This window comes from Lichenostomus cassidix, chromosome 1Ab (assembly GCF_008360975.1).
Source record: "Lichenostomus cassidix isolate B80296 chromosome 1Ab, HeHo_3.0, whole genome shotgun sequence".
Classification (NCBI taxonomy): domain Eukaryota; kingdom Metazoa; phylum Chordata; class Aves; order Passeriformes; family Meliphagidae; genus Lichenostomus; species Lichenostomus cassidix.
The window spans coordinates 6,595,135-6,617,427 of NC_139481.1; the positions used below are offsets into that span (position 1 = coordinate 6,595,135).

At 45.6% G+C, this 22,293-nt stretch overlaps 1 long non-coding RNA gene across 1 annotated transcript; it reads right to left on the bottom strand.

Moving 5' to 3' along the window:
- Nucleotides 1-105: 105 nt before the first annotated feature.
- On the bottom strand, nucleotides 106-17,446 carry LOC146442843 (uncharacterized). Its single transcript, XR_014849416.1, has 2 exons — nucleotides 17,404-17,446; nucleotides 106-167 (listed from the first exon to the last, which is right to left on the bottom strand). It is a non-coding gene; the product is annotated as an uncharacterized LOC146442843 (long non-coding RNA).
- Between the last annotated feature and the right edge of the window lie 4,847 nt (nucleotides 17,447-22,293).

Here is a 22,293-nt window from a genome sequence, read left to right on the forward strand (position 1 = left end):
GGTCTTTCCAAACTTATTATTCTGCCCAAATAGCGTGATCTGCCTGTAAAAGTACCCAATTACCAAGACTCAAAAAGAAATTGGACTCTTCCCCCCATTCCCCGCTTCTTTTTTTTTTTTTTTTTTTTTTTTTTTTTTTTTTTTTTTTTTTTTTTTTTTTTTTTTGGCTAGCCTGCTTGTTGTCAGTTAGCAAGGACGTGACCAGAATTCCCTTTCTATTCGCCCGGCTCCAGCATCACTTGCAAATTCAGTTTGCGTGCACCAAGCCAAGCGGAAAGCAAAGCGCAAAATGCATCTTACAAAAAAAAAAAAAAAAAAAAAAGCCAACAAAAGCAGGGGAGAGCCAGTGTGTCGTACGGAGGTAAAAGAAAAAAAAAATCTAGCCCCCCTCCTCGACAAATGTGCTGTCGAATTGCGAAGGATGCTCTAATTTAAAAAAAAAGAGGGAAAAACTTTGGTGGAGGAGTCCGGAATTTTCCTTCTGTGTGCGTATGTAACTATATATATATTTATATACATATATATACATATATATATGCACGGACGGTTATCCGTGTGTATGTCAATGCAGTCCTTCCTGCATTGCTTTAAAACTATCCACAATCTCCCCTTCGCCTCCTCCCCCCACGCCCTGAAATGATCAATACGTGATTTAATCGCGGGGGGAGGGAAGGGAAAGGGGGGAGAGGACGGGACGGGAGGACGGGACACGGTGGGGTCACGAAATCCCTCATTACTTTAGCACAAACACTCATTGTTTTAGCCGCTCGTGGAACTAATGTTTAGTTATGAAAATAATAACCGTTATATGCTGCCATCCGCTCTCCCTTTACAGCATCTCCCTTTTTATTTACCCACTTTTGCAAGTGCACAGATAAGGTATGCAAAGAAAGTGCAGCGAGTAATTTATAGCTATGAATATAACATTAGGATAATGTTTCATTCTGTTACAAAGGCGAAATTTCTCTTCCTTGTGTAGACAGGTGTTCTTTTTTGCTCACTTCTGAATAGTAAATATCCAGACTCATTAAACTAAAGGCAAAGTTACGCTGTTGTTCGCTACAATGTATAAGACAGGCTCAGAAATTCACCACCTCCTCCCTCCCTTTTCCCCTCAGCCCCCTCCAGAAAGAAAGAAAGAAAGAAAGAATGAAAGAAAGAAAGAAAGAAAACACACACACACACACAATTTTACTGAAGATAGGGAAAGGGCAAAGCAGGATTGGGGTAAATCTCATTACATCTGCTCTAATCGCTTAGCAACACAAAGCCTTTTCTTGTATTAGCGCGGAGAGCCTTTCAGCGCTGCCTGACAGACAGTATTCAGTTAGCATTAGTAAACTCCATAAATCAGGGACTTCTTTGGGCGCTGTATAAGTTTTAGAACTACTCGGGATTTGGTGGGGGGTGGGGGAAGAGCAGCGGAGAGGTGCTGTGTGTGCCGATGAAGGTTGCTTGGCCGCCGATTTATGAATTTATCCACCTGTGTGTTTATTTATCGTCATGCAGAAGTGTCCCGTTCACGAGCGCCTCTCGGGGGTGTGTGAGCTCCCCAGGCAAGACCAGGGCAGCGGCAGGGTAGCTCGGCGAGGCCCGCGGAGGTGGGCAGAGCTGCCCACGCCTTTCCCCGCAGCACGGCCAGCGAGATCCGCGCCCGCGGAGCTGGGTGGGAGCGGCGGGGAGCCTTCCCTCCCCTGATCCCCATCCCTGCTCCGCGCTGCCCCCTCCCCACAGCCCTCCCTCTGCCCAAACTTTTTCCGCCCGCGGGAGCAGTGCCGACCCCGCGGAACCTCCGCGCCCTCCGCCATCCCGCGCAGGTGAGGATGGAGAGGGAAACCCGCAGGTTCTGTCCCCGGGCAGGGCTGTGGCACCGCCTGGAGCCTCCTCTGTCACCCTCCCCCGAGAGAGGCCAGACCCGCACCCAACCCTACTGCAGCCGGCTTTTGGGGAGCTCGGATGTCCTTCCCCTGTTTTCAAACCCCTTTTTCTTCCCTCCCTCTCTTTTCCCTTTCTTAATTTGTTTGTTTGTTTGTCCCCCCTCCTCCCTCCCCTGCCTGCCCTGCCCCTCCCCGCGGCGCAGGCCGTGCCTTTTGTGTGCGGGCCGGCGGGGCGGCCGGGGGGGCGGCGGGGGCCGGGCAGGCAGCGGGCAGCGCTGTCCCCGCGCGTGTCGCGCCTCCGCCTCTCTGCCGGTGCTGGCGGCGGCTCGGCGGGGGCCCGCGGGGCTCGGGGGCGGCGTGCGCCCTCCGCAGCTGCCGCCCGGCCGCCCCTCGCCTTGGGCAGGTGCCCGAGCCCCTCGCGGAGCCGCGCACGGGACGGCCCGGCTCTGCGCTCCGTAACGCAGCGCGCATTACTCAGTGCATTCAGGGATTAGCCAGCCTTCGAGTCTCCCTGCTCCTCGCCTCTTGGAAAGGGGAGCGGGGCGGAGAGACCCCCCTGAACCCAGCCAGCCCCCCCGGCAGCCCCCCCGGCTCTGCCCAGAGCGCAGCAACTTGGAGCTGCCGAGCTCTTAGCGTGTCAGGCCGCACAATGCGGGGCTAATTCCTGCTGCAAAAGGCAAGTGGTGAAGAATCAATCGCAGGCTTTATACAATCAAAAGGGATGATGGGCTTGAGGTTGTGAATTTATTTTTTTTTTAAGTTCCCTGCCCCAGTCTGAATTTCTCCTGCTCCTTACCCCCGTCCTATTAATAATCTCATGCAGGCGATTGCAGACCGAGGTAAAGCTATCATTTGTATGCGCCTGAAGATTAATTTCCCCCATGTACCAACTCAACGGCATAGTTATCTCTTTAACAGGGAAAACAGTTTGGCTCCATTGTCGGGTTGCCAAGACCGCCTTTTGAGAAAGGGAGCCCGGCTAGCCTCTGATCAAACTCAAAGGTTAGTTAAAAGACAAAAACAGCTGAAAATCTTCATGAATAATGCTGTTTCCCCGAGCCCAGTGTAGTGCAAGCGCACATTTCAATGCCAGAGCATTTTGTTATGCTGCTCGCCTAAGTCAGAATTTCACAGAAAAGGCAGAGAAGAAAAGCTCCAACAATTAGAGGGGGCCTGTCAGAAAACATTAACGCCTTCCTCGCCCAGCCTGTCAAGCGTGCTGGAAATAAAAAACGGGCATAGCGAATCGCACCTCCACCCTCCGGAGCTGCAGGAGGGAGAGGGAGGCGGGTTAGGGACAGAGAAGTAAAGAGAGAGAGATAAATGGACAGGCCCAGGCAGTTAACAGTCCCCCTCGGCTTTGCAGTTCACCCAAAAGCTGGAAAAAGGAGGGGAAAAGACCTGCAGCTGGATGTCCTCGCTTGATATTCATCCTCATTTCATGCTCCAGAATTATGTTTGCTTTCAGGACCATCACACTCACACACTCACACACTCACACTGTCCCTCTGCACCTTCAGCCCTTTCCTGCAGCAGCCCTGCAAAGCACACCAGGTGAAACAGCAGCACTGCAGAGCTGTGACCTCTTTCTGCTTTCTCCTCCCTCCAGTCTCATCTCTAAGTTTCCATGTCTGTGGCCATGCAGATGTCCAGGGTGGCCAACCTGCAGCTGGGCTGGAGGACCTCATGTCAGAGAAGCTGTGCTTATGTACAGCACCAAAGCTATCTCACTCTATAGATTTTTTAGGAAAATGTGTTTCAAAAGTACAACTTTAACTAGCCAGATCAACTACCCATATGCTCGAGTCTTTTCCCATAGTTAAATACCTATTGCCAAGGACACTAAAATATTTAAAGCTTCCCCTGCACTGATGTTCATTTCGGTAAGTGAACATCTAGACTTCGACTTTCCTGGTCAAAGCACAGATTTTTACCAGTCATTTGAATAACAAGAGACCTCTGGTTCTTCTCTTTCTGTGAGCAAAACCTCAGACCACCACTTAAATTCTTTTTTTTTCTTTTGCCCTTGTTGCCTTTGTTGTCTCATTGCAAATACATGTATATGTTAATAACTGATAAGAAGCAGATCAGCACTGTGCAGCTTCAGCTTCTATATTCAGCCTTCTGCTGGGTGGGACAGGGTGAGGGAGATTACTGCTGTGCATTGTAGTATTTGTATTTGGGTTGAAAAAATGAGATTCCAGCAAAATACAAAGTGACTGAAGGAAGGGAATATCTCCAAACCTCCAATCTGAGGTGTTCTAGGGGTTATATCCATAAAGTGATACAGCAACACAGTTCAGACAGCATGTGAAAGACATCAGACTGTGCCCATGGTTAGAGAGCTGTGTGATTCCTACATATCCCATGGGGAAGAAACTCTACCTTGGGGACAGGAGCCCCAGCCCTCCATCCCATGCACACCCTGGAGCAGCACAGGACATCCAGGCAATATGGTACTTGCTGCTCTCCTTCAGAGAAGGCAGGGATATCCTGTGGTTTTGGAGCCAGATATATCCCCTGAAGGGTGTAAGCAAAAGAAAAACCTTCATGAGCACTGGGGCTTTCATTGGCTCTCACACTTCTGTCCTGAAGAAACACAGGCAACCAGTAAGAGAGGGGAAAAGTTTCAAGAGGTACTTTTTCTCCCTCTGTCTGGCTGTCTGGTACTAACTATTCTAATTATGGAGGGGTAAGATGGTAAAAATGCAGAGATGGGAAACTAAGGGCATTGATCATGGACTGAAACTATCTAGATTCACTGCTGGCTGTGACTTTGTCCTGACTCAATCCATTTTAGACTGAGATCCACAAGTGCTAAACAGACCATCAGTAACTCCACACAGGTGCCTGGGGATGTGCAGCATTGCAGAACATGAGAAATCTGGCAGGACAGAGGGGGTCTCTGATCCAGACCCTGCTTTGTGCAAGGTGCTGTGGGAAGAACCACGGCATATTAATAATCTGCCTTATTTTTCTGTGGGACAGACAATCCATGTTTCTTTTTATCCCACTGCAAACAGGATTCAGTCCTGTTTTTGGTCTTCACCTACTACCCAGAAAAGGACAGTTATGTATGCTAAAACATCAGAGTAAACACCTGTATGTTACCTGTTGTCCTATATGTTACCTGTAAATTGCTTGGGAGTAAAATTCCTTTGAAATTTTCACCCATCAAACCATGTGTTTCAATCTTCTCTCAGAACCTGTAAACAACTACAGCAGTCAAGTTGCAAAGTTTTCTGCTGGTCACTCCTGCTTTGCACAAACATGCAGCTTTCTTGCTTTTTGCTTTTATATATTCCCAATAGCACTGGGGAAGGAAAAGTAAACTTCACAGAGATGCCCTATAAGCAACCTCAGAGGTATAACCCAGGCCTTTGCAATAGGGGTGGGGAATTGTCTTCTGCAATGGAGCCCAAACCCATTTGGTCCAATTTCACAGAAGCAGGTCACAGAAAGTGCACAGGTTCCAGTTTTGGGGTTGGGTCCTCCTCCCTCCCCACCAGCCACACCATTCTCTGGCTCACTCTCCCCTCCTGCTGCTGGTCACAGCTTTTAGCTATTTTAATTTGCACTTTCTGGACTGGCAGGGCTATATTACTCTGGAGCAGGAAAGGAAAAGCCCTATATTAGTAAAGTGTGAAATGCAGTTTTGACTGAAAAGGGAAGCCATTTCGACATGATTACACCGTGACAGTGCAGATTAAAACCCTGCCATATGGCCTAAGATAGGCTTGCTCTTACTTTCAGGTAACAACACATTGCTAATTAAGTGGTGATGACATTTCCAAACCAAAAAGAAAAAAAGAGGAAAAAAGCCACCTGGATGTGAAATAAAGAGAGTCAAGTGAAGGGAAGACATCAATCGGTGCTCATAACAGTGGAAATCAGCTCTTTTATCACTGTGGTTTGCTCTGAATAGAAGAGAATTTGTTTGGTTTGTTATTGAGTAAACAATAATTCATGTGTGCACTTGTAGACCTGAACACAGTGCTCCTGAAAGGCACCTGACTGACAACATGGGGGAGCAAAGTCCTGCATCACATCCAGGGCAAACCCAGCCTGGGCAGCAGTGCAGAGAGCTCCTCACCCTGCTTTGCCAAGGGCCTGCTGACCTCTGAAATCTCAGCCACATTTAAGCCCAGGTTTTAGTGTCTCTCTGTACTGGAAATCTTCATTTTTGTGTCTCTGGGGATACAGCAGCAAAGGATGGTAGGAGCAGCTGACACAAAACCTACAGTCCTGCCTGCATCCACTGCTGTGTCTCTGTGGGACAGCAGGAGCTTTAGGACAATAAATGGAATAAGATCAGACTGTTGGTCCACAAGGGTCACTTTAAGCACTCATAACCAAGCCTTTGAGACTTTCAGATCAAGGGTGTTCTTTGAAGACCCAAGACCTGAAGTGTCTAAGCATTATATGTGTGATTTAATGTGTAATATTATCTTCCTCCATGCCATACAGAGCCCATTGGGAGCAGCTGATCCAAAATCTGAAAAACAGGCAGTGAGACACACTCATCTTCGTTTTAAGTTTCATAGCAAACCACATTTTAGGTTTCTCTTAATGCACATCTTATTGTGGGCCTGCCTAGCTATGAACCCTGACTTAGCAAGGACACTTACAGTGCCTATCCTGTCAAACCAGAGGTGCTGTAAAACCAAAAAAAACAAAAAGAGGCACAACTTCCATACTTCCAGAGTATCATTTCCATCTCTTCTTGACCATGTTGCTGCTCAGATAACTCCAGTTTCATGTGGTTCTCACAGACTTTGTGTGCTCAATGATTTGAGGTTGGAATTCAGCAGCCAATTAAGATTCTAGACAGACGTGTGTCCATGGATGAGGGTGGGAGCACTTTATACTTTTCTGCTCTCAATTTTTTCCTTCCTTCTCCTCCACCTCTTTGGCCCCCTGCTTCTCATATACGAGGCTGCACCAGCTTGAGAGTTATGTCTGAACCAGCTTCCAGGGCAAATATCCATCTGCAAACACTTTCATATAGACACTCGCTAGTACAGTACATTGAGAACAAGTGTGGGGTGGAAGAAGAGCAGCAAACCAAGAGGAAAGCACAGACAAAACCTTCAGAAGTATCTAATAGCAGGTACTGAATCCCAAATCCCCCATGTCTTCACCAAAGGTTTGGGTTCTGACCTTTAGGGACTTGCTGGTGAGGATGGTGGCCAACTTCTCCTGCCTCTGAGGCCAGGAGAAGCCTGTAGAAAATAACTCTGGGTAAAAATGGTGACAATTGTCTCTACATGTACAGAAAGGAGGATGGCATGGACCTGCAGTGTCACAGGGTGCAGGATAAGATGCTGTGGCAGAAAGTCACAGAAATCATGGCAGGGAGAGAGGTCCTTACCAAACAGCAGTGCTGTGCTCAGCACAGAGCAGGCTTCTGATGAGCAAAATGGGAGTGTAGAGAGAGCAATGCAGATACTCCTGAAATCCAGGCAGTGCCAGCCCAGGAGAATATTCCACAGCAGCCTGCAGCACCCCAGGGCTCCCAGAGCTGCTCTCCTTGTGTTCATGCACATGTCAGAAGAGATGTGTTGGTGCAAGTAGAGAAGCTTGTAGAGAAGCCTGGCAGGAGTGTGAAATAAACACAGGAGGATGATGGCTTTATCCTTAATTCACCTACCTGGTCTCTTTCTGAAGGCAGATATATTTTCAGATATATTTTCACCTTCTCCAACACCCTGTGGCAATCACTGGGAAGAGATTACAAGGTGCAGACAAACAGAAATAAAATAGCTGCTGGAGAAAGGAGTGAGCAAACCTTCTTCCCTCCTCCCCTGCTCCAAAATTTAATGTCAGAAGACCACTGCAGCCCCAGGGCAGGTGATGAGGACGATGACAGATCCAAAAGGGGTATTTTGCTCAGTCTGGGTTGTCCCTTGGCTTCTCTGCAAGGCCAACCCCCATCTTCTTGGCACTTCACTTTTCGTTACCACTGCTCCTCTCTCTCTGTGTAGGGAACTGCTACTGACCAATGGAGCATTTATAAATAGAACAATGTTTAATTAACACAACAGTAGGACAGACTTGTTGAAATACTTCCCAGACAGCAGGCAAGAGTCCTGACAAGGAGACTATTATGGGAATTTTAATGAATCCTTCCAGAGTGGGACAGCTTCCATACACCTACATTGCAATGACTAATTTTGTTTGTGAAAATTGTATTGGTAAATGATGCAGAGTGACAATAACGCTGGGGACCAGCAAACTGAATAAAGTCACTGGGTGACTGTGTGAAATACTGCCTACAGACAGAGCAGAGTGCTTGCTAAATGCAGTGCAGTCATGGCTCCGAGTGCCCAAAAGCCCAGCTACAAATGGAGTTTGCATAAGGCAGGCAAAGAAGCAATTAAATAACCCAAACAAGGATCTAGCTGTGCCAGATGACACCACAGCATGAAAGGAAGCAGGGGCTGAACAACTACTTCTGTGAGACACGACCAGGAGCATGTGCCTTATTAACACCACAGTGAAATACAGGCCTGCTAGCTGCTGCTGCTGCTGTAATTGAGACCACTCAGATATCCTCGCCATCTCCCTTTCCAAGAAAACAGGAAATTAAAATTATCTGCCCCAGTGATGGGCCTGTGGGAGGTTCCTACCTATGATACAGCAGCCTACTTCTTCTCACAGGGATGTGAGAAATGGGAATCAAGGGGCACTGGAAGGACAAGGTGTTCCATGGCAGTGCATTCCCTTGAGCTCACCTTCTCCTAGCTCTGTAAACTTTTCTTGTTCCTCTAGCAGAGACATTGTACACCATCAGTAGCCCAGTGGCCGTAAACAGTAAGTACTAATGAGCTCAGAATTTCAGAATTCAGAAAGAGGTTTTTATCCTTAAAAATCTTAAGAAACAAAGGTCCCAGGAAGACAGTCTGCAATTACAAATGGGTTATACTTGAATTCTCCACTTCAGCTGTCCACTGCTGTACTGTATGGACAGTAGCCAGCAGGGGACTCGCTGCAGACACTTTCCTCTGACTTCATCATCATACTTATACATCTGAGGCTCTTTCCCCCCAAAATCTAGATTTTAATGAATTGATTCAAGATATGTCACCAGTTTTCTTCTCTAATTTTGCCATTTTCCCTTCCTTACAAATCACTTTTTTTTCTGGAGTACAACAAATTAGGTGAATGCACACTGACTATTGGAACACGTTGCAATGCATTCCAAAAAAACAGCGTTGGAAGGTTAGCTTTGCATGGAAGTGTGTGCTAGAATAGTAAGAAGAGTAATCAAATAAAGGTTTTGGTGCATTACCTCACAAATTCAGGAGCAAAATCATCCCTGAATTGTTGGGTTTGACAATGATGTACACAGAGCTGACCAAGACAGCCAACAAAATTATTGCTGAAAACTTCAGTAACACATAAGGATTTCATTGAACTGGAGTCAAACTTTGCAAACTACTTCCCATAAGCTTTGGTTTGCTGAGGAAAAGAGATGAGGAAGGAGAGGATACATTCTCTCTACTCCTACAGATGCTGCATTCAGAGGTGCAGGTCGCAACAGCATTGATTAATTTCTATCCCCACGCATCTGTTTCCTGTTGAATTCTTCCTTCTGCATAATGTGGAGTCCTGCCTGTCAGATTAACGCAATGCCTCACCCCCGGACAAAAGTGCTGGCCTCTGACAAATCCATCTAGAGCACACCTAGCTCCATCGGTGGGCATATTACAAAAGGTAATGAGCTTCCCAGCCCCAGCTCCAGCTGCTGCAGCAGCGTGTAATGAGCCCTGCTCTATGGGCTCCGACACTCGCCCTGCAACGCCTTTGAGAGCTGAGACAGCATGCCACTGAATTTAATTTACTGCTTAGCATCAGCTGGCCCCAGATGATGGAAGGTCATCTGTATGGAGGGTCAAGTGGGATAAACAGCTCCAAATCTCCCTTCTGCCCATGGGCTTGGAGCTGGTAAGCCCCAGGGCAAGCAGGCACAGAGCTGATGGGGCACGTTGGCTGAGCAGGCTCCACAGGCAGATTCCTTTGGAGCATCTGCTCTCCCTGATGAGGAATCCCTCCCACTGGCCATATCCCACCAACCATTTTGCAGCAATTTAGAGAAAATCTAGTGAAATATGCCAGGTTCCTTGGAGGAGTGAGTCTGCCATTGTAGGTACCTCTTTTCTGATGGAGTAACTTTCCTACCTTCACAACCACACATCACACTCTATTTTGCCTGTAAGGTATCGAGAATTTTCAGATCATAAAGTACCATCATTCTGTTTCAAGAAAGTGAGGCTGGAGGGAAGGTTTGAATAGTCCAGAAAGGACCAATGCCAGAGGTAAAGGAAAAGAAATAACAAAAGGAAAGCACATGGTGACACTATCTTCAGTGGCTCAAAGATGGAAGTAGCCAAGGCAGTGATATCATATTTAATTCCTCCCAGAGATTTTTTTATGCCATGGACTTGTATAAATATGGTGTAGGTGACTCTAAGCTTTGTGTGCATATAAAACTAAATGCAGTCCACAAGAAACTTTAAAAGATTCATTTGTTATGTTCAGCCTAAGGGTTGGCTCTGCCTCTGCTGACAGAGACTAACTAGTCCTCCTGTGCTCCAGAGGATTATGATCTTGGAAGAGCAGGACTGAGAAACACCAGCCTGGCAGGGAAGAGGGGCTATTTCCCACTGAGAAGATGGGCAATGCTCGTTAAGGATGTCCCAGACTTAAACCCAGAGATGTGACTATGCAGTAAGAATCAGCACAGCCAGATCCAGGCCTCTGAAAAGCATAAAGATGCTAATGGGGATGGGGCCTGGGGCATGGTGTGCTCCAGGCAATTTCTGCATCTGCTCTTCAAAGACACAGCTATTGAACCCAGTGAGACCACCTGAGGAGTAGGAAACCTTCCTGAGAGAGCAACACAGGCAGAGACAGACCCGCAGGGAGTGTGATAGAGGTCTTTAGAAATGTGCCTCACTGTGTGGTGGCAGGTTTCTCCCTGGTCTCTGCCCACACTGCTCGGTGTCCCTACAGCATGGTGCGTGTGCTTGGCTCAATGCAGCCCTTCCATGAGCATGTTTTGCTGCTGACAGGACACCAGGGGCTTGGGGACAGGCCACAGACACACATGTGGGGCTGGCAGGAGCCAAAGGCAGAGCTGCACAACTCCCTCCTGTGCGGCACAAAGCCAGGTGCCATCGCTCGGCCTGAGCGCTGGTGCTGCACGGACTGAGCACACATTTATACCCCAAATATTTCCCTTTCTTTAGATATTGCCACCTCTTCCAGTGCAGACAAAGACCTGTTGTGAGGCTGTGCTCCTTTTCTGTGGGGATGACAGGTGGGAAAGGAGGTTTGGTACAAATATTCCCTGATCTGAAGGGGATTGGGGAGCAGGATCTGGTCTAATTTTCCACCCTGAACAAACCATTTTGCTTTGCTCAAAACTGTCTCTAAAAAGAATAAGCTCAATTAAGAAAACCACAACAGCACAACTTTTAAAAAACACCATGGTTATTGTTCGTGTGGGTTTTGGGTGGGCTGTGGAAATTGATTTACGAGTCAACCACTTTTCTCTTTTCTTGCCATCTCTCGCTTGAGTGGTTTGTAGGCCTTGGCCCTTTCTTTCACTCAAGGAGAATAAGGTTGTCTATGGAAGAGGTCAGCATTTCAAATTGGTGGAGTTCAACTGCACAAATGACATAGAACTGACAAGAAAAGACAGGGGGTTTGGAGGTCATAGACTGCATAGGTCCTGGTTAGGGTTTTCGCTTTGTGATGGGACCTGGCACCAAAATGAATTAAATAACAGGCTTAAGGACTATTGAGGGAGGGCTGAATGCAAATCAAAGATAAGTAGAAGTTTTCTTTCCTAAAAGGGGAATAATTTTTTTCCTTACCTCCCCCTTTCCATATCTGCACAGGCAAGGTCTGCATGTTAAACATGATTTAGCAGGCATTATTCTGGAGCCTTTTCATCAGGTTTCTGCAGTGATTGCCTATCTTGGCCTATGATTAATGATCTGCTGTGCAATTTGGAGGCTATAATGACTCAACAATCCACACACAAACTATATAGTCGCATTCCTTTTGCAGATTTGCCAAGCTGTTACCAAGGGGCCCACAACCAAGCAGGATTGTTAGAGAGATAGCTAAACATTTCTGCAAATGCCATTCTGCCCTTATCTTGCTGAGAAGTGCGTTGGGCAGCAGGCTCATTTACAAAATTCAAAGCCTAGATTTTAGCGGTTCCTTTAAAAAATAAAAAAAAAAATAAATCTGGACCGAAATAATCATTAAAAAGGCTGGTAAGAAAAGATTCTGGTATATGGTCTCTCAGTGATTATACAGACAAAATACTTTCTTTGTTTCCAAATTTTGAATCTGATTAATTGAGGCCTAATGCTATTAATGCAGTTTGAAAGCAAAAAAGTTAATCTTTGGAAACCCATGCCATAAACGAAATCTGAAAATCCAAGCAGATTTTGAAGTGAAAGCTTTGTCTTCATTTCAGTTTCTGTGCAGAAATAGGTTATAGGATTTATTTATAGTCTTCAACTGGAACTGCATCCAGTTAAAAACTGTCTGTAGAAAACTGCTTTATAAACTTTTGTTTTAAAGCATGGGCCCTGATGAGAGTCATCTTGGAAAATCCAGTTCCTAAATTTGTTTTCTATAAAAATAAATATGAACAGGAAAAGCGAAGACAGCTACCAATGGAGTTTTTCAGACATAAGTTATCTTGAGAAAAATAATTTTAGAATAAGGTAATTATGTCCCTGTTTCCATTATTAATTATTAGATGAAGCCCAAATAATTCAGCCATGACCGAAAAGAGTTCTCATATTAGCTGGTTGCAGTCACATTCAGTTTAATAATTCATCTAGTTTTAATGTCTGTCTTTTTTGTAGGCAAGAGGGATGGGAATTAGAAGGGCATATAGCATGTCCATGCAGCCATGTTCATCCCAGTCCATGTTATTGCTATTGTTATTATTATTACTGTTGTTGTTTTTATTATTATTATTATGATAATTGTGGAAGTGCTTGTGAGCTTTACACACTGTGTTAATATTGAAGCAGCATTTGCCCTTTTTTTATACAGATTTTCAACCTTATGCCAAGTCAGCCCATAGTTATGCACTGTAGATGTCCTACTCTTTTATAGGTTTTAAACGAATCTTTGCCTCAAATATGTCCATAAATAAATGGAATCATTCTGAGCTCACTGCTGTACAGCCATGATAGTGTTGCTGTGCGTATAAGTCTATTAATTGATGAATGGCTGTGTAGCTGACACTGCCTTCAGGGCAAAGGATTGCACTAGATGAGGGTCAACAACCTTTCAGCGATGCTCTTCTGGCCTGTGGCTCTCAGCCCCAAAGCAGGGGTGAGGCAGGACAGCCAGAGAGCATTGGGAGCTGGAAGATGAAGCCTCAGAGAGGCACAAACCTGCTGCTGCAGTGGCATCCTTGGCCTGGGGGACACAAACACTCTCCTGAGTGGGTTCACACCCAGGGGTGAAGCAAAGGCAGCAGCAGGGAGCCTTCCACTCTCAGCCTGCCATGGCCTTTGGCTCCCAGCCTTGCCTGTTCCTCTGAAAATCACTTACTGTCCTCTCAGGTGGATCTGCAAGTCTTCTTGGCACTCCTCTGACTTTGTTGAACTCAGGAAGAAACAAAAGTGTTTCACACACAGTAAAAATAGAATCAGAGCAGGTCTATACAGAGGAAATATTTTGTCTGGGAGCCCAATGGTGGTTCTGAAAAAGATGAAAAAGTCCACAAAAAATTAATGCTAATTTAAAAGCACCTTTAGTTGCTTTGTGTATGTGAAACTTCCTCTGCACATTCACATCCATATGGATAATAACTTTGATGGGAGCAAACCAAGGGTCCTCATTGGCATGAGACCTCCACCACCCTCTATCAGATGGCACTGAGAGGGACACAGAGTCTCCACCACAGCCATGTCCTTGGCTTTTCTACTGGAGCCAGCTGTGACAGATGTGGGACATGCTTCCTGTGAGACCAGCAGAGCAGCGTGATGAGCTCAGCTTTATCTCACACCTATTACCCTCTCTCTTTCTTTAGTTACCTTGGTTTGAACTGTTGCTTAAAGGTGAACTGGATTGACATCTCCAGAGATCTCTGGTGGCTGAAGACCATGGGTATGGTCTGGGTATGCAAGAGACACAGTTTGTATTCCAAGAATGACTTGAATATGGACACATGAGGGATAAGAATCACTCCAGCTTTGCTCATGGTAACTTATTGTACTCCAGGTGTTCCAGGAGAAAAGACTGTTCTTCAATGATGGCTCAGCATTCCTGGAGAGCCAGAGTCCAAGTGAAGGGATTCCAGTCCTAAGGAAGTTAGAGATTTTACAGGTGTCTGCAAGGCACATACTAATGTGTTTTGGAATCTGAGAATGACTTTAGCCAGACTTCTTCAATGAAAGAGAAAGTAAATTTTGTACTGTCAAGAACATGGACAAGTGTGTAATTTTACACATGGCAGTGAGACAAGAAAACTGTATTTCATGAGAAGCTGAAAAACCTGCCCCAGAATCACTGCAAGCACTGGCATATATATCAGTGACTAGCTGCCAAGCTATCACACAGGGAATATCTCAGCTAGCAGATCATTTATTCAAAATGGGTGTAACAAACCATCCTGCTGGCTGCTTGCAAACAGGGGCTGACCATTGCAAACACCTTTTCATGGAAAGTCAAAATTGTAACATTTGAGACAGTCAAGCACGGATGAGCACAGAACAGCTTGACCAGAGCTTTTCACTGGGGAACCATCGTTTTTACCCAGCTTACAGAGTCACATTTAGGATGTGTCAGCCAGTTGCAAAGGCAGGAGTTAGAAGTTAACCCTCTCAAATAAACAGAAAGTATTGAGGGATCAGTCCCTCTATAGAGAATCGCTTTCTCCATGCCTTTTTTAAAGTTATTTGAGCACCTTTATGTGCTAAAGATAGGTTAAATGGGGTCATAGGGCTAAAATGGCTAAGAACTTTGGAGAGACTTGGAAAAGGAATATGAATGCCTTTCCTGCACTGCCTCTAGTCATGCAGAAGGACAACAGTGTATGTTCCAGAAATAAAAATCTTGGCCTTCTGAAATATTTTGCTATACAGTTGGTAACTAAATGCAGGGCAAGGCAGAAATCTCTTTATGTCTTGTGTACTCCATTGGTTTCTGACTTTCCACAGACCAAGCTGGTAGGTGTTGCTGTGTTTTCTCTAAGACAAGCAGTGTAACCCAGATATTAATAGAAGAAATATTAAGGGCTAAAACATAGTAGTTTTCAAAGCTAAGAACAGTAGTGTTATATGGGCTGGACCAGAAATGTGAGCTTCAGATTACCTAGATAAGGGATCAGAAACACATAAAGTATTAATATCTTCTCTTCCAGATGTGAACTTCATTAATTTAATCTAAAACATTTTGAGAGATAATAATACACATATTTTCAATTACAACAATTATTCAAACTGCCCTAATCTTGCACTTTGTGAAACCATTTACATTCACTGTAACATCAAGTTCTGCAGAGAAAATTTAGCATCCTCTAATTACAGTACTTCAATGAAACAGAAACAAAACTGAATTTTGAAGGTTGAGCTGGGAGCAGGAACTATTCCATGGCAGATGGGAATGCAGAAGCACCAGGGCCAGTGGCAGATAGATGGGTATACTATGTTTTACTTCTCTGTGGAGACATTAGCACACATATGGGAAAAGATGTTTTATCATAAAACCTGCATGCAATTTTGGAGTAAGAACATGTTCTCATTGACTGAGTAGCTTCCATAGCTGTAGGTCATAAAAGAGAACTAACATGTTGTTATATGCTCTAAAATCTTTCTAAAAGCCTGACATAGAACACCAGAGAGTCACAACCCAAAATCACTTACAGAATGAGTTGTATTTATGCAATATTTTCAGATTCTTGCTCAGAACTCTGACGAAAGAAAGGCAACCCTGACCTTGGCCATCTATTGGGATGGAAGACCAGCAAAGGGCAGCACAGTGTTTCCCAGTCAGTCAGACCTGAGGCTATTTGAAAGCACCAGCCCCATTTCACTCCTGGGGCTTTGCAGGATGTCACGTTAATGTACTGAAATTCAAAGGACATGTCAGGAAAAACAGTGTGAATTTGCAGATGGGAAAACTCCAGGTTATTAGTCCAGCCATGGTGCTGACACTGCATCAGAGTGCTGTCCTCCATGGCACTGGGAATGCTATCAGGGATACAGGGGTGGGCAGCTCAGAGATGTTCATGGTCCATTGAAATTCACTAGTTGGGTACCCCACTGCCTCAGCTGTCTTTGTAAATCTTGGCCTTGCTTACATTTTCTGGTTATCTGAGAAGATTTTCCCAAAAGTGACAATGACTTTGCTGCTCTGTGGCAGTAACAATCTGCAATATGATAGTAGGCAAAGACACCAGTTTGTGCTGGAACCCTTTGTATGACATCACACAAAGACTATTTCTATCAACTTGCTGGAAAAAGCTTTTCTCTCATGTCAATACATTTGATCACCAAAATGTGTTTGCAGCCTTTTGGAGATGCTGGATCTTAGTTCCCTCTTTGAACTTGACTGAACCACTGACTGTCTGTAGATGACAAAATGAGAAATTTTGCAGAAATGAGAGCACAGAATGATGTAATTCCAGGATTGGTGCTGTGTCTTGGTGGTGCCATGGCTGGGCTGCACAGGTGTATTACTGACCCCCTTCCCACCCTAAATCCCTCTTGGTAATTGGCCACTCGCTGATGGACAACACTAGGAGTGTGGTGATTCTTGTAAGGGCTCTGGCACACACAAAGAAATCAAAATCTGTCTTAAAATAACGCAGCAATCTTTTGTGCAAAAAGATTCAAAGTGTGGCAAAGGCTCATCCAGCTAATAAATGACCTCCACCCACCTGCCAGTGGAAAGGCTCAGCAGTGCAGGGGACAGGGGCTGGGAGAAGGTGATGGGGAGGGATTTTTTTTCCTCCAAATTGCAATTGTTTGGGTTTCTGATCCAAGGTAAATGACAAGAAATCGAAAAACACCCCCAACACACATATTTCAACCAAAGCAAGTGCTTGGGATTATTTTTTCCCCCTCTGTGTCTGTTTGAAGGTATTCTCTGAAGTTGACAAGCACGTGTTTTGGAGACCATTGAAAAGTTTCTGCCATAAATAGAGGAGGCAGCTTGGCTTAAGTGTTGCTAGGGAATACCTGGCAACAGGCAACAATAGTCCTTTTAGAGAGCCCAGGGCAAACAGTGACCGTGGTAATGGGGTGGGCTTAAGGGAGGCTCCTTGCCCAAAGCCCCTCCACTCACACTGCGCCTCCAGCCCTGGGCTGTGTTCCGGAAATTCCCCGCACAAAGCCCACCATTCAATGGGAGGTGGGTCCGTGCGTGTGCTTTTCTGGCAGGGAGGGGGGGGTTTTGCAGAGGGAGGGGGCCTTCTTGCCAAAAAAAAAAAAAAACCCCAAACCAACAAAACCATAAACAACAACAAAAAAGAAATCCCAACTTTTTTTTCTTCTTCTTTTTTTTTTTTTTTTTTTTTTTTTGTGCAAAGGCTAAGAGAAGCACAGAAAGTGCTAAGTTTGTAAAAGAAGCTGAAAAGGTTCAGAAAGGAGCATAATGGGGCCAGGGAATGCCCCATGAATTTTGAACAGAGAGCAGAAAAGAGACCCTAAAAAGCAATTAGTGATGCTGCTTGTCGCTGAAGAGGGAGCTTGAAGGAGGTGGGAAGGCGCAAAAGGAAGAGGGCAACTCCAATCACTTAGTAAAGCACGAGGGAAAGGGGGGCAGGCGAGGGGAGAGAGACGCTGCGCCCTGGGGAATTTTTATAGTAAAAGTAGATGGAGGCACACGCAAGGGCAGCGTCCAAGGCGCGTCTGGAGCCCAAGGCACATGCCAAGGTGCCTTTTGGCTTTGCCTCCCCTGCCCAATTCTGCAAAAGCAGGGCAGCAGCAGGGCTGGGCTGCTGTCTCTCTGCTAGCCCAGCGTGCCACAGGCTCAGCCTCACATCCTCACCCATCCCTGCGAGGATTCCTCAGCCCAGGGTCTCTGTCTGACAGATAAAGGTGACAGGGACATTTCTAAAAGACCTCCAGTCTCCCTTCCTCTGCTTTCCTCACCTCATTCCAATTTCCAGAGCCATGCACAGACGCCTATTTAGCCATACATTCCCTGCACAAAATAAAAGTAACGCTGTCTGCTCATTAGCTGGGAGTTGTTAGGGGGAAAAAAAAGAAGGAAAAAAGGGCTGTCTGAACAGGGCTGAATAGCTATAACCTTAATGGGTTGTCAGAAGTCTGCAGGCAGCAGGGTGAGGGGAGCCAATCCCCCTCTAGTCTTTTGTCCCAGACATTGTTTAGGATCAGTGGTAGCTCATTAGGTCGGGACAGTAATATTCCTAACGATCCTGTGGGGCTGAGGCTTCAGAATGTGTCTTCAGCTGTTTTCCTGATGTCAATCTGATTCACCAAGAGGCATTTATCTCGGCAGAGATCTTGGGTGGAAAGCGTTATTTACCTTTCATACCCTGATTACTAACCTTTGACAAAAGTTGCAGCTGGAAGGGGAAAAGGGGGAAGCTGAGAGTCCTGTGGGCACAAACTGAGGTGTGTTATAGTGAGAGGCAAGCTGGAAAAGCCAAGTAGATGGTGCCTTGGCCTACAATTTGACCCTACAGTTTGCCTCCTTGTATTTCAGATTCCACGGGTAAAGTAAGGATAATCACCCATTTTGTGTTCTGGTGGTGGTGGAGAAGAAAACGCTGGAGTGTGAGGTTTCCAGGCAATGGGGCACATAAGTAGCTAAATTAATACCTTTGCTGTATTCAGGGATCCTAGAAGTGGGATTTTTTTGTTGTTCTTTTGGTTTTTTTTCTGGTTTCTAACAAAGCCAAAAAAACCCCAAAACCGAACTGAATTAAACTGTAAATCAGAATAGATTTTTCAGTTGCGTATAATTTCCCTTACATCCTATATTTATTTTCAACCTAGAAATAGGAATCTGTTGAGGAAGGAGGCAAAGTAAAACTCCCACTTTCCCTCAGGCATTTCTGCAGGCATGGGGCTGAGCAGATGCTGTTCACTGACACAGACCAAATCCCCCTCACTGGTCATTTGTGTTGTCCAACAGTGTCACAGATCCAAAATGACATATTAGTAACGTGATGAAATTAAAGAATAATTGATCACATGGCAGATTTCCTTGTGATTAGGCAACACATTATATATCCATTTGCCAGCACTGCCAAACACAGAGAGCAAAGTACATTGTCATTCTCTACCCTCTCCAAGACTTTGCTTCTTGTATTTAAGGCCTGAGGTTTTCTAAGGAAACTCTCCAAGCTCCGTGCAGCTGCCCTACATCCCTATTAGAAAACAGCCAAACTAACAAGTAATGATGAAATGATTTCCTTATTTATTTTGTGTTAGAAAACAGAGTGGACAATGAACTGCTCTCTGAAACAAAGGGGCAAGAACTACTCGTCCCTTTCACTGCAGTGAGAGGATGGTAAGTACGCAAAGGTCAGCGTGCAGACACTGAAAGGTTCAAACCAAGAGCACGAGGCAATGGAAACAACATCCCCAGATCCTCAGTGAGTGCAAAGCAGCTGCCTCTGGGGTGCTCCAGAGCTGGCCAGAGCTGGAGCAGCTGCTGTGGGCATCCTGGGAGCCAAAATAGCCCCCAGTGGCTCTGTCCCATTCCCCAGGCTAACATCCTGGGAAAGGATTTAGTACCCCATAGGACACCATCAAAACACATGGAGAGACACACAGGAAAAGGCTTTTGGCTTCTCCCCTGAGGCTTAGCTGGGATTGCATTTGGGTAACTCTGCTACCTGGGGCAAGTTGCAAACGAGCATTGTGAATCATGAGGTCTCCACAAAGAACCCTCTCACCACCCCAAGGAGGGACAGAATTTCAGACCCACAGCTGTATGTTCTTCCAATGGGGAGCATTATTCTGCTGTCAGTGAAAAGCCTGCTGGGTTAAATGTTATTCTTCACAGGTTACCTATTTATAAGAGAACAGGAGCATCAAGAGGTACCTGCTGCAAGCAGAACATGACAGAGCGAGCAGCTCATGCTTCTTGAATAGATCCAGGATGGTTTTCCAGCTGATGAGCAGCAAAAGAAATGCTGCCCAGAAATAAAGCAATGAGACACATCTCATCAGCTGCAAGACAGATTTTGCCCAACAATTTCACTGGTTTCTCTGGTACCCCAGAAATATTAAATATTGATTCCCATACTGGGCTGCAACTGGTAGAGGTGTCTGTGCCTGTGTTCACATAAATGAATCAAGCTTGGCAGGCTGTAGCAAACAGAGTGTTTTTCTTCAGCAAGGTATAAAATAACCAGGAGCATTACTATTATATGACAGAAATACTGTAACAACTAAGGGGACACATCCTGCTCTGTGCCAGAACCAAGCAATGAAAAACAAAAATCAGCAGAATCACTCAAAGGTTTCTGAAATATTTCAATCTCCTTTAAAACACTCTCTGTGTGGTATTTCTAACAGGGGAAGTAAAGGGGTATGAAGACAATACTAACTCATAGAGTTTCCCCTGGTCCATACTGATTTATCTATCCTGTGCAAGTTTGAAAACTGCAGGAAAACTTCCTGTGAGGAACATGTGAGAGTTGCACTGAGATTCTGACTGTGTGTAATGATATCAAAATGACACAATTTTTAAATTTTATCATAAAAAGAGACTGGTGAGGCACTGGACCAGGTTGCCCGAAGAAGCTGTGGGTGCTCCATCCCTGACAATATCAAAAGCCAGGAGAGATGGGCCTTGGAGCAACCTGGGATAGTGGAAGGTGGTGGGGCAGGAGGAGGCTGGATGGCAGGGGGGTTGGAATTAATGATCTTTAAGGTCCCTTCCAACCCAACCCAACCCATTCTGTGCCTCTGTGACTGCACGATGCACCTTTGTGCAGAACCACACCCAGGACCCCTCTGCACACACCTGTACACCCTGACGCTCACCTGTGCTCACACACCGGGCAGCACCACGGACAGCTCCCTGCCCAGCCCAGCTCACCGCAGGGCTGCCAGCCGTGCTCGGGAAGCATGGACATTCTTCTGGGAGCCACAGGCAAAACCAGGCTGGAAACACTTCCATTCCCCACAAAAATGCACCAGCTAAAATCCCTGCTGAGTCCTTTTGGTTTCCAAGGGAATGTTTTTAGGATCACCTGGTTTAAAAGCTGAGGAAACTTGCCTGCTTGAAAAATATTCCTACAGCTGAGCACATCAAGAAAAGCTTTATTTCTTTATTTTTTATTTTAGTTCTGCCTGTGATGGTTGTGTGTTCTCACATATATTTCTAAGGCTTTGTATGCAGCATGGTGATACAAGCCAAAACAACAGTGCATCTCCTCATGCTCCAGCATGAGCCCACAAAATAACTTCTCCCTCAGCCAGGGAAGGCTTCAGAAGCAATGGCCTGGTAGAGATGAAACCCCTAGCTTTAAGGTTCTTGAACATGAAATGGTAAAAGCACACTTGGCGTTATTGGGACACAACAGTGGAGATCACCAGGCTCAGTGTTCATTACTTGGGCACAAAGGAGGCTCCTTCAGCAGCAAGATTGAGCAAGCTGAGCCTGCTGGGGACGTTTAGGAAAGCAGAGTCATGGATGGATGATGTACAGTCTGTGAGTAGAAATTAAGTCCATGACTGGCAGACAGGTCTGAGAGACATCAACACACTGAGAGTGACAGACTGTGAGCTGTGCTAATTCTGCATTGGTCTGGATGTACTGCAAAGTTCACAGGGCTCAGGTTGAAAGTTTAATCTTCAACATCAAGTGCTCCATCAACATCTTTTTTGATCAACTAGACAGAAACTCTTTGCTATACCAACACCCTCTTTCATGGTACAAGAAGAAACAGATTTTGGGTACTACACGGCAGTAATCACCCAGCCAAGCCTTGAGCTTTGTAGAACCAGGGATGTGGGACTAAACACACAGTTAAACTGTGATTCTCGGACACTATGTGTGGTCATTCCTCTAGGATTTTTAAAATATGTCTAGCAGGAAAGGTGTTCTGAGTTTCTGTGAATGAGCTGTGCAGAGCATGGATTTTGTCCAATGACCATGAGACCCTTCAGAGTGCTCTGTGGTGTTCAGCCACCCATAAACACCTCCAAAACCTCTTGAATTAGCAATGCTTATGAGCAATAAGGGTGTAGATGTGCCAGATACCATCTCTTCCCAGCTTTAACTGATCTGACAGTTAAAATGGGCACCAGGTGGGAGAAAGAAAGCTTCACAGCCACAATTTTACAGCAAGCACACTGTCCATTCCCCAAATCATGTTGAAGTGGGGCAGAGCCCAGCAGAGAACAGTGCTCAGGGGGAATGTCCCTCCATGGGAAAGCATGCTGCC